Source organism: Pelodiscus sinensis, chromosome 7, assembly GCF_052426305.1.
Source record: "Pelodiscus sinensis isolate ZL-2025 chromosome 7, ASM5242630v1, whole genome shotgun sequence".
Classification (NCBI taxonomy): Eukaryota; Metazoa; Chordata; order Testudines; family Trionychidae; genus Pelodiscus; species Pelodiscus sinensis.
In genome coordinates this window covers 56,329,649-56,342,138 of record NC_143058.1, presented here as the reverse complement: position 1 = coordinate 56,342,138, position 12,490 = coordinate 56,329,649, and the positions used below count along the sequence as shown (strand labels likewise).

General features: G+C 45.5%; 1 protein-coding gene across 5 annotated transcripts in view; it reads right to left on the bottom strand.

Moving 5' to 3' along the window:
• ABI2 (abl interactor 2) overlaps positions 1–12,490 on the bottom strand; it is a 109,649-nt gene that overhangs the window by 50,027 nt on the left and 47,132 nt on the right. The gene's annotated exons all lie outside the window — the stretch shown is intronic.

The window sequence follows — 12,490 nt, the reverse complement described above, 5'->3', positions numbered from 1 at the left end:
TTCCCTGCACTGCCACAGGACTGATAATACTGAATCTCTGCAAATCATAACCAGGGCTGTGTGGAGGCAGACGGTCTCCTCAATGTCTAGGAGCTTGTCCTCCTTGAAGTCCTGGCCAGAGACATTTATTCTACCAACCCAGGACCGCACTTTTTCCTGCACCTTGTGCCTGAAGGTTCTGGCAGCACGGGGGCCCCTCTGTAATCCCTGCTGGAAAACCTCTGCAGCTCTGATGCCAGCACTGCTGTAACTCCCACCCTTAATTTCTTGCAATTGTGAAAATTAAAATGGTTAAAAATCAGTGACATTTTAAAATAAAAATCAATATTAATCATCAAAATCGCAATAAAATAAAAATCAAATTCTGCCAAGCCTACTTCTAAAGCACTTTTCATCAGTAGACCTCTAAGTACTGACTAGTATTTAAATCATAAAACTGCTACAATATTTATAAATTCATGATTGTTCATTTATCCATTTATACATGCAAAATGCCCATTATAACATTCCAATACTCCTCTCTCAAATTTGTCTGCTTTAATTAGATCTTGCAGTGAATGCCTAAAATACAGAATATTATGCTGCCATACAGAAAAAAAGAGGTTACGCACCTTGTACAGTAACTGGCGTTCTTCGAGATGGGTGTCCCTGAAGGTGCTCCACTGCAGGTGTCTTAGCACCCCTGCGCTTACAATCAGAACTTTTTAGCAGCAGTACCGATGCCACAGAGAATGTGCCAATGTGCACGTCGTCAACCTTCCCCCAGTTCCTTCTGTACCACAGAGCAGATGTTAAGATAGGGAAGCAGAGGGGAGAAGGGAGGGTTGTGGAGCACCCACAAGGACACCCATCTCAAAGAACGCTAATTACTGCACACGGTGAGTAACCTCTTTTTTCTTCTTCGAGGAGTGTCCGTCTGGGTGCTCCACGGTAGGCGACTCCAGAGCAGTACCCTGAGAATTTGGAAAGAGGAGCTTTGGACATGTAGCATGAGCAGTGGATAGAACTGCCACCCTAAACTGAGTATGTTGTGAAGCATACCTATCTAAAGCATAATGTTTTGCAAAGGTATGCATTGAAGCCCATGTTCCAGCCTTATAAATGTCATTGATAGGGCATTCTAAAGGAAAGCTTTAGAGGTAGCGACTGCTCTGGTGGTACGAGCCTGTATTTCATCTGGAAGTGGCACTTTGTTGATTAAATAGCACATCTTGATGCAGTTGGCTATCGATTTAGAAAATCTGTTTAGAAATGGCTTCATCCATGGAACAATCTCCTGTGGATAGGAACAGTCTGGGAGAACATCTAAATTGCTAAATTTCAGGTGAGATCTAACCCCCACTTTGTCCTTATAAAATATCATGAAAGGATGGTTGGCCATGAGTGTGGAGAGCTTACTAACTCATCTTGCCTTATTGATGGTCACGAGGAAAGTAACTTTCACTGAAAGATGTAAAAGTGAACAAGTCACCATTGGTTCAAAGGGGCATCCCCGTCAATGTTGTAAGGACGAGGTTCAAGTCCCAAGAAGGTAGCGATAGAAGGTTCAGAACTTGTGGAAGACGAAGTGGAGGAGCTACAGCCATCTGTGACAGGTAAGGAAACCAAGTTTCTCTGGGCCATGCCAGTGCTACTAATATCACTTGGGCCCCATCTTGCTTTATTTTATGGCTGACTTTGCTGAGGAGTGGTATGGGAGGAAAAGCATACGTGAGCCTGCCCACTCAACTGAATAACTGGGCACCCCCTAAGGAGTTCATTCTGAGGCCTACCCTAGAGCAGTAATTGTGGCATTTTGCACTGCAAAATAAGGTGAACAAGTCTATTTCCGGAAAGCCCCATTTCTGAAATACAGTATGCAAAATCTGTGGGTGGATCGCCCACTCATACTTTTGAAGGAAGTTTCTGCTCAGGTGGTCTGCCATCACATTTTGCTTTCCTGGGAGACACACTGCCAGAATGTTCACAAGATGTTCCATGCACCAGTGCCACAGAGCAGTGGCACCTCTGCATAAAGAATAAGACCTGGCATGTCCTTGCCTGTTTATATAAAACATGCATGTCCATAAGGATTCTTACTGATGCATTGCGAATCAGAGGAAATATTCGCATGCCTTTCTGACCACTCAAAGCTCCAGAATGTTGACGTGGAGCACTGACTTCAGAGGACACCATCTTCCCTGAATGTTGTGGTCCTCCAGGTGTGCACCTCATCCTTCGAGAAGAGCCTGTTATTATTGTGATGGAGGGCGGGGTCCATTGGAATGGCACTTCCATGCAAAGGTTGTAGGGCAGCAATGACCAACACATGGACTCCATTACCCTTTCTGGAGGGCTCAAGATTTTGAGCAGATTATGCTTGCGCAGTCAAAAATAAGTGCAGCGCCATGTTTGAAGGCAACACATATGCAACTGGGCAAATGGCACCATGCAGGTTGTAGCCGACATGTGGCCTAGCCTTCGTAGGCATTGTCTGGACAACACTGTAGGGCTATTGATAATGGTTTGCGCTAATACAGCTAATGTCTGGAAATCCTGATACGGTAGCCTGGCTTGTGCTCACACACAATCCAGTGTCACCCCTCGGAATTCCAATTCCTGAGTAGGAATCAGATGGGACTTCTGTGTGTTTATTTGCAGGCCCAGAGTGTAGAACGAGTTGATAGTTCATGCTGTGGATTCTGTTGCTAGGTGAGCTATGGGGCAGTCATCCAGGTATGGGATGATTAACACACCTGATCTTCTTAAGTAAGCTACTGCTACCACCACAACCTTTGAGAATGCCCTAGGGGCTGAGGGGAGTCCGAAGGGAAGGACCCAATATTGGTAAGTGATGGTCTCTTAGGTTGAATCTGAGAAACCTCCTGTGCAATGGGCAAATTATAATGAAAAAGCAGACATCTTGTAGGTCGAGGGATAACATCCAGTTTCCTTTTTCCAATGATGGAATTATCTTTGCCAGTGTTACCATGGTAAAGTGTTGTTTCCTTAGATATCTGTTCAATCTGCAAAGGTCCAAGATGGGTCTCCAACCTACTGTCTTTTTGGGAGTTAAGAATTATCAGGGATAAAACCCCTTTCCCCTGTGGGAAGCTGGCAGTGGTTCTACTGCTCCCACTGAAAGTAGCTTGTCTATCTCCTATTGTAGGAGGATCTCATGAAAAGGGTCCCTGGAGAGGGATGGGGAAGAGGGTTGTATTGGAGGGAAGGAGAAAAAAGGAATGGTACAACCTTTGGAGACTGTCTCCAACACCCATTTGTCGGATGTAATGAGCAACCAGGCTTGATGGAATAGACACAGACTGTAATGATGCTGGCTGTGTAGAGGAACTGATGTCAAACCCTTAACCAATGCCTAAAAATGCCTGTCTGGTGGTTAAAGGCTGGGGCATAGCTGACTGATCTTGAAGTTGCCTCCTATTCTGCTGTATCTGGTGACACCTTAGGTCATAGCCTCTCTGTTGAAAGGTGTAAATGAATGATCTGGACCGGGGTGGGGGAGGGGGTAAAGAACTGGTTCTGTTTTTTCTTTGACTGGGAAATGTACATACCCCAAGGTCTTCAGTGTAGCCCTATAATATTTTTGAATGGGGAGGGATCTGTGGAGGTGAAGAATAGTTTTTGCACCTCAAAGTGAAGATCCTCAACTGTATTTTGCACTTCCCTATCGCCAAAGAATGTGATGCTATATCACCTGAATCTAAGAATGTTTGCAATGCCATCCTGGCTATGAGTGATCCCTCTTCAAGGCTGGATTTAAAAGGGTTCTTGTGCTCCTGTGGAAGTGTCTTCATTCTCTTGAAAGGTCATCATTCTCATAAAAGGTCTTCATTCTCTTGAAAAAGTTGCACATGTATTTTTCTAAGAGGGATAAATAATCAACAATCCTAAATTGTAAGGATGCTAAAGAGTAGGCCTGGCACCTGTCAGCTGGTGGTCAGGGCAGTGTGTGGTCTGTGAGCCCTATTAAACACCCGAGTCTTTGACTGCTAGGACAAAAGTCCCTTCGCAGTGGGCAGCCAGGGAGGCACCGAATGCATTGAGTGTCTCCATTCAATATAGGGATGGACAGCCTGCAAGTAAGGCATCTTTTAAAGCCAGGAGAGCCTGGCATAATTATCAGACTAACTGAGAAAAACAGGAGCTAGAAAGTTTGTTTGTTTTAAGAAAAATAGGAAAGTACCCAAATATTGTAAAGGAAACACTAACTAGGTAAAACTATGCTAACAACAATCTTATCTGTATAATGAACCGGTGCGCTGCTGGGTTCCAGCCAAGCCTAAGGCAGTTCAGAAGCACAGGGGCACTGAAATGCCTAAAGTGGAACACGCCCAGGGACACCCCTCAAAGAAGAAGAAGAAGAAGAAGAGTAGGTTGTTCCAGTTATTCAGACCTTATTATTGTCCTGAATGTGCTTTAAAAATGGAATTGAGTAGTCACAATGAACTGTAACTGTTCTCCTAAAACAGTAGCAAAATTATTACAATACTAGAAAAAAAATCACCTAAAATGATTAAATTAGTAGTGCATTTATTAAAAAACCTTAATATACCTACAAGTTTTAACATTCTTATATTCTATACTCTCCCTTTTAAAGCAGTTCTCATTTTATTCCACTTTCAGACAACTAGACAGAAAAATCTGATACTAAAAATATTTAGGATACCAAGTCAACAGATTATCATTTAAAAATGTAACCCAGGTTTGGACATTTTAAAACAGACTTAGAATTAATAACTTGCTACAGACTCAAGCCCTCAGAGTGTTTTGGGAACATCTAATTTAGTGCAAGGAATACAGTTCAAAGCATTGTGTAAGATGCAAGAAATGTCAACTGTTTCACAGAGATCAGAGATCCTAACTTCTAGTCTTTCATTATCACACGCCAAAAGACAATAGCCTTTAATTAGACCACGGCTGGGCAATAATTTCTGATGCAGGAGCACTCCAAGAATTTGCTAAGTGGTCAAGGGCTGCACTCTTCCATGATATTAATGAAGGAAGTGAAGGGTCTGGGATGGAGGCTGGGTGCAGAAAGGACTTTGGGGTAAGGGATTGGGATGCAGGGGCAGGTGTAGTATCTGAGAGGGAGTTTGGGAGAAGGAAGGGGTTGTAACTAGGGATGTTAATATGCATTTATTCAGGTAAACATGTAACTGCTGAAAATTACAGGAGATATGTTTACATGTGGGGATCCAGCTTTTGAGCCAGCTACCCACATTTACCACCTCTTGAGAAGCCTCCTCTCCCTCCACCATGCTGTTGCCTCTGATACACAGGCGGCAGCGGGGGGCACATAAAAGGGGAAAGGTAGCTGGTGCTCATGAGGAGCCAGCTTTTAACAGGCAGCTGGCTCCCTGCATGTAAATGTGTAACTGCTCATCAGTTAACCATGTACACAGTTATACTTTCACATCCCTAGTTGTGTCGTCCTGAGGCAGGAGAGTGGGGTGCTGGAGGGGGTGCAAGATCCAGGAGAGGATATGGGTGCAGGAAAGGATTTTGACCTGAAGAAGGGCTGTGAGAGGGAGTGCACAGTCTGGGAAAGGGTTGTGATTTGGAACAGGCATACGGGAGGGTGTAAAGGGATTTGGGTTGTCACCGAGGGGTAGAGGATTGGAGTACAAGGTCTGGGAGGGGTTTCTGACCTGCAGGTGAGGTGTAGAAGGGAAAGCAGTGTTGGGGAGAGGTTATGGGTGCAGCAAAGAAGGGGTGTAGAGGATTTGAGTTACATGGGGGAGCAGTGCAGGAGGGGGGCAGAGGGTTTGGGTGGAGGAAGAGGCTGGGTGCCAGATGCAGGCTTTGGTCAGGAGGCACTTACCCTGGGTCGCTCCTGACCAGTAACCCGGCTGGTTTCTCCCACAGGGAGACTGCAGGGGCCATGTGTGGCTCTGAATGCTGCGAGCCTGGAGGGATACTTTGCACGGCCAATGGGAGCTGCAAGAATTGGGGTGGAGGGTGGAGTGTGAAGCCTCGGCCTGCTTCCCCCATCCCCCACTCCCAGGGCTCACAGCCTTCAGAGAGTTAACCATTTTAACATCCCTACACTCTATGATTTTTTCACACAGGTTAATTTTAAAATGTTGACATGTGCCTTTTTTAGAGAGATATTGGAAGATTTAGCCGGTGTTGCTGGGGTCCTTAACTCAAATAAGTTTTGTTTTTCTTGATTTAAATAATTATTTTGGGGATGAGGGGCTCAGTGCACAGGCTGCCCTAGGGAAAAAGGGCAACCCCAGCTGTCTCTCTCAGCAGCAGCTTGATGCCAAATGAGAAGTGCCATCACTGTGTGTTTGTGTGGCTGCTCAAGAGAGATTCAAATATCACCCAGCGGATTAGCACAGCGCCCATAGCTAGGTTTTTAATTTCTACTCATGGTGCACATTCACGCACATCTCAGTGCACATAAAATGTATTCTGTGTATGAATGGAAAAATCTTGCACATGGATGGAAAGGATTACAGGGAATATTAGTTATACTAACTTAAGTTTCTAGTGTAGGCAAGACCTGAATAGAGTAACACTGAAAAGTCACACTGGCACAGTACATCTCTCAGGTGCAGATAAATTAACCTAAGGCTATGGCTATAGCTAGACTAGAGAGCTTAAAATGATGCTGCTGCACCAATGCAGGGGTTCCACTTTAAATTCTCAGGGGAGCTGCTCTAAGCTGACATATGAGAGAGAGAGAGCTTTCCCATCCACTCAATCCACCCTCAACAAGCAGTCACGGCCATATTGGCAGGAGAAACTCTCCTGCCAGCATAGTACTGTCGCTTTGGTGTTTAGGTCATTCCCCTGAGTCATGTAAGTTACATGACATTTACATCCCTGAGCGACCTAAATTATACAATATAAGTGGTAGTATAGACATAGCCTATGTCCTCGTGTAGACTGTGCTAGGTCAATGATCCATGGAACAATTCTTCCATTGAACTAGCTAATACTTCTTGGAGAGATGGATTACTTATGCAGACAGAAGCAGCATTGGTAGCATCTACACCAAAGTGCTACAGTGGCCAGCATCTTATGTGTAGAACAAACTTCAGAGAGCAAACAGCTGAGGTGAAGACAGGCTCTGAAGACAAAAATAAAGAAAGCATTTATACATTTCATATTGGCATTATCTTGTAACCACTTTGTAACTAATTTAAAAATAGAAACTTTGTAATATAATATATGCATTTTGTCAGGCCATAAATTAATCACAGTATTTTACTCAGACCTTGAAATTCTTTGAAAGAAAACTGCCCTTTAAGGAGGGTGGTGAGGCTGTAACTCCCTCCTTCATTCATCAAGGAATATTTCTGGCTGTTCCCCTTCATCAGGGAGAAGCGCTGCTCATTTGGCCCCAAGCTGCTGAGGTGAGAGGAGCCTGGGGTAGCTCGCTCTCCCTGAGGAAGCCTACATACTGAGTCCCTCATGCCCAGCTCCACCCCAGGGCAATGATTTAAATGAAAAAAAACAAAAACTGAGTTAAGGGGCAACAGTAGGTAAATCTTCTCATATTATCTATAAATATAAAGCCACTGAAGTCAGCACCTGGTATTTTAAGATCTGATAAAGCTCAACAGAAAAGGAGAAACTGGGTTTACTCTCAAAATATTATGCTTGGACAGTAACCAATTTATTATATATTAATGTGTTAGAATTTAGTATTGGTGTTGAGACTGAAAATGTGTCATTAGGGTACAGTGTTATTGACTAAAATTGTCACTGGTACGAATAAGGAATTTGTTTACCCAATTTGTAATTAACTATCTAACAATTTCTTTCACCAATCTCCTTTTCTGGCCTTTATGTTGCTTGCTGCCATTTTTATGTTGATTTTTACCTGTGCATTGCTTAAACACATTGTAAATGGCATACAGCAATAATACATAGTTTTACATAGTAACTAAGGATGTAAAAAAGTAGTCGATTAGTCAACTACTCACATTCCCTGTGCTTGCCGCCTCTATATCAGACACAGCAAGTGGCCGGAGGAGGGGGATAGAAGCAGGAGCCAGTGCTGGGGGGGGGGGGGGGCCTTACTTAAAAGCCGGTTCCCCCTAGCACCATCTCTGCGGTGCCGCTTGCCCCACCCTGCATGCTGCTGCTCTATCAGAGGCAGCAGTGCAGAGGGACTAGGAGAAGTTGCTTCAGCAGCAGGCCCCTGTCCGCAGGGGGTCCCAACTCCCCGCTGGGACCCTCTGCAGACAGGGGCTGCTTCACTGCAGCAGCCCCTGTCCGCAGCAGGTCCCAGCTCCATGATGGGACCCCCAGTGGACAAGGGCTGTTAGACCCAGCACAAGCTGGGACTAAGCAAGCCCAGCTAGTGCCAGGTCCAGGAGCTACCACTGCTGCAGCTCTGCAGTTTAAATGTAGTAGGAGCCAGGCTGCCTGCACACCCAGCTCTTCCCTTCAATTTGTATCAACTACATGATTACCCAATTACCCACCTCTTAACATCCTTAATAGTAACCCAATTTAAGTTTACTGAGAAGTGACTTCTAGTTGACTGCCAACTTATTTGTTTATATATGACAGACTGAGGTGTATTTGACTAATCTCATTTATAAAGCATTTTTTTCTTTTCTTGATGCTTGGATATTTCTTTACTGTACTAGCCAATTAGCCCGTCATAAAATGGGATTTTCAAGTCTTCTCTCCTGACCTACCCCCCCCCTCTCTCTCTCTCTCTGTTCCCCCCCCCCCACTGCCTCCCGCCTCTCTCTCCGTCTCTTTCTTTCTCATCTCCCCCTCTTGCCTCTCATTCTCCCTTTCTCTTCTCCTCCTGCCTCTTTCTCCCCTCCATCTCTCCCTGTCCCCCTTCCCCTTCCGCCATGGCGCTTGGCTGAGTGCTGCCTGCTCAGCCGGGCTGCCGCGAGGGAGGGGGGTGGAGCGGTGACGTACACAGCCAGGGGTACCCCAAACGGCCGCTTGCCATCACTAGCTCCCCCACCAGGGCCTGGCTAAGGGGTGCAGCACTCAGTGCCACGACGGGAGGGGAAGGGGGGCAGTGATGTACAGGGACCCGCCCCCTGGCCATATACATCAGTGCCCCGCCCCCCTTCCTCTCCAGCCGGGGCCCAGCTGAGTGGTACAGCGCAAGCCGCTCAGCTGGACCCCGGCCAGAGAGGAAGGGGGGCGGGGTGCTGATGTACATGGCCAGGAAGCTAGACGCATAGACACTGGGCTACTATATATATATATATATATACACACACATATACATACACACACTTATCTTATGGTGTGTTTGTCATGTGATATCTCCTGGTGTCTGATTAGTGGGATGCAACTTTCAACAACTTCAGTTAGTTAACATAAGAAAACTTGTTTATTTAAAAACAAAAGTAAAACAACCAAATTTTAACCCACACATTAAATTAACTGCTAAAGCAGATGCTTACAATCTTTCATGAGAACTGTTTTGCTTTCCCTTGCTCAATACTTGTTTGAGCAAACAGTATAAAATTGACTTTTGTTGCAAACAAAAATGTAGTTATGTAATGCAACATGCAGAACAGAACATAAGTCAAGGAAACAGCTAGAAGCATGGTTTTGACCTCTTTGTTCAGAATATCACCCAGGGTTCAATCCGCACACAGCAGCCTCTAGCAGCCCACGGCAGCACAGGGTCAGGCTGCAGTCCCCCATCAATCCCTAGAGTCCCGCAGCAGAGCAGGGCTGGAGTCTCTTGGCAACCCCCAGGAGCACTGGATCAGAGTCCCCTGGCAGCCCCCTGGATTGTAGGTCTGAGGCACTGCAGCAGTCCCCAGGGGTGTGGAGCTACAGTCAGAGCCCTACAACAGCATGGGGCCAGAACTCCGCAGCAGCCCCATGGCTGCCCCTGGATACGCGGGGCCAGGGCTTCCCACAGAGCCAGCAGCAACTGGGTGAGCAGCTCAGCCAGGTTGGAGGGGGAGGACGAGGCAGGGTTTCATGCTGGGGCAGCCTGCCAGCATTAAGCAATGGGCTGGGGGACTCGTTAGTCCCGACAGTGCCAGACAAGAGAGGTTCAATCTGTGGTAGATTACTTGGCCCAATTGTAATTCTTGAAAATCACACACACCCCAAACATGGCAATACATCACTCAATCACCATCTATATAAATCAACATAAAATCTTCCACGCACAGCAGAAACCCACCTACACCACAAAACTACACATTTCAGTGGCAAAGACATGAGTTATCATCACTAGTGCAGAGTAGAGCGGCAGAATGACTTCACGAGTTTTGTCGTAAGCAAAACTCGTGAAGTCATTCTGCCGCTCTACTCTGCACTAGTTAGGCCTCAGCTGGAGTACTGTGTCCAGTTCTGGGCGCCACATTTCAAGAAAGATGTGGAGAAATTGGAAAGGGTACAGAGAAGAGCGACAAGAATGATTAAAGGTTTAGAGAACATGACCTATGAAGCCAGGCTTCATGAACTGGGCTTGTTTAGTTTGGAAAAAAGAAGATTAAGGGGGGACATGATAGCGGTTTTCAAATATCTAAAAGGGTGTCACAAGGAGGAAGGAGAAAATTTGTTCCTCTTGGTTTCTGAGGACAGGACAAGGAGTAATGGGCTTAAAGTGCAGCAGGGGAGGTTTAGATTGGACATTAGGAAAAAATTCCTAACTGTCAGGGTGGTCAAATATTGGAATAAATTGCCAAGGGAGGTGGTGGAATCTTCCTCTCTGGAGATATTTAAGAACAGGTTAGATAGACATCTGTCAGGGATGGTGTAGACGGAGCTTGGTCCTGCCTTGAGGGCGGGGGGCTGGACTCGATGACCTCTTGAGGTCTCTTCCAGTCCTATTATTCTATGATTCTAGTTGGGAAATAAATGTACTGATTACACAAATCCTAAATTCACTGTTCAGTTCTTTAAAAATCACAAGTTCCTGTTCAATGCTTTATGAAGTTGTTGCCCGTTTTCTGGCTGCATTAGCAAGATATACTCAAGGAAACAAAATGTCTTCAAATACATACAAAGTACACATTAGAACAGAGGTTCTCAAACTAGGGAGCAGGCCTCCTTAGGGGTGAGACTGTGAAATGTATGGGGGGGGGGGGCACATAAGAAGTTTTAAAGGGGTGAGGCGGAAAACACTGCACACATCATTCCCCCAGCAATGAGCAACTAGCAGAGCTCATTTCTCCAGACATATCAAGTGCTCAGATGATGACATGTATTTGACTCTAGATGACGCTGTGCACCTTGACAGATTTCTGCTAAGCTTGCATAATATTATACTAAATCATTGCCATCTGTAAATTATTTTGTTTGCTATGACATGGTGTTCACATTTAATTGCAAGTATTTTGCAGTTTTGCTTTTACTCTTATTACAGCGTCTCATTGGCTGTTTGCATCAATTGTTTACTGTTTTTAATACCTAGTGAGAGTTGCATTTTTAAATGCCATATGTACTTGGTGGGCAGGAGGGGAGGTGTATAATACTACAGGCATTAAAGAAAGGGTGCACAATCAAATAAGTGTGAGAACCATTGCATTTACAACAAAGCATATTATGAAAAATCAGACAAAGAAAAGTGTAAGCCAAGACCAACATTTCACATCCCATGCATACCTCACAAATATTAATAGTATTTTCTGAAGGATCCACTGTGCCAATATTTTGCCCTCAAGCTAGCACAGAGTCTGGCAGTATAATCAGTCCTGGAGCAGCGAGGAAGGAAAAAAGTGATGTCTGTACGTGGCTACACAACTACTTTCAGCAGCAGATAGAAATAATTATAAAAGCTCCAACAATGCATTCTAAAAAACAAATCTTGTGGCCTTCTAAAGTCATTATGCTTGCCCAAAAGTACTAGATGTGCTGTGCTTACTGAACTCACTTATTTACCAACCTCTGAATATGTTCTTCAAGGTCACTAAGGGCACATCTACATGGCAGGGCTAAAGCCAAAATAATCTACGCAACTTGAGCTATGTCAATTGCGTAGCTTTAAGTCAAAAGAGCTTATTTCAGCTTTTGGCGCGGTCTACACAGCAGGAAGTTTAAGTCAGAGAATTCTTCCTCTAACTTCCCTTACTCATTTTAAAATGAGGATTACAGGAGTCGGAGTAAGAAGTCCTCCAGCTCAACATTATTTCAACTTGGGATGTGACCAACTAGTCGACTATCCGATAAGCAAATACTTATCGGCTAGTCCAGTGGTCGGCAAGCCGCGGCTCGCGAGCCACATGCGGCTCTTTACACACTTTAATGCGGCTCTTCTGTGTGCCGGGCGCCCGCTCCCCTCCCTCCTCTCGGGCAGCCGCCCCAAAAGTCAGGACTCTGCAGCTAGCCTCTGTCAGTGCGCGCCCTGTGTGCAGCCCCGGCGGCCGGCTCCACACAGCTCCAGTCGGGTCATGTGGTATAGGGGGGGCGTGACTTTCTGTGTAGCGCCGCGGCGGCGAGGCAGCATCCTCTCTCTGTCTGCCGCCCTCAGAAGAAGACTGTGCCTCCCAAATCAGCAGCGTGTCATCCGGTAGGTGTAGCAATGGCCTGGCCT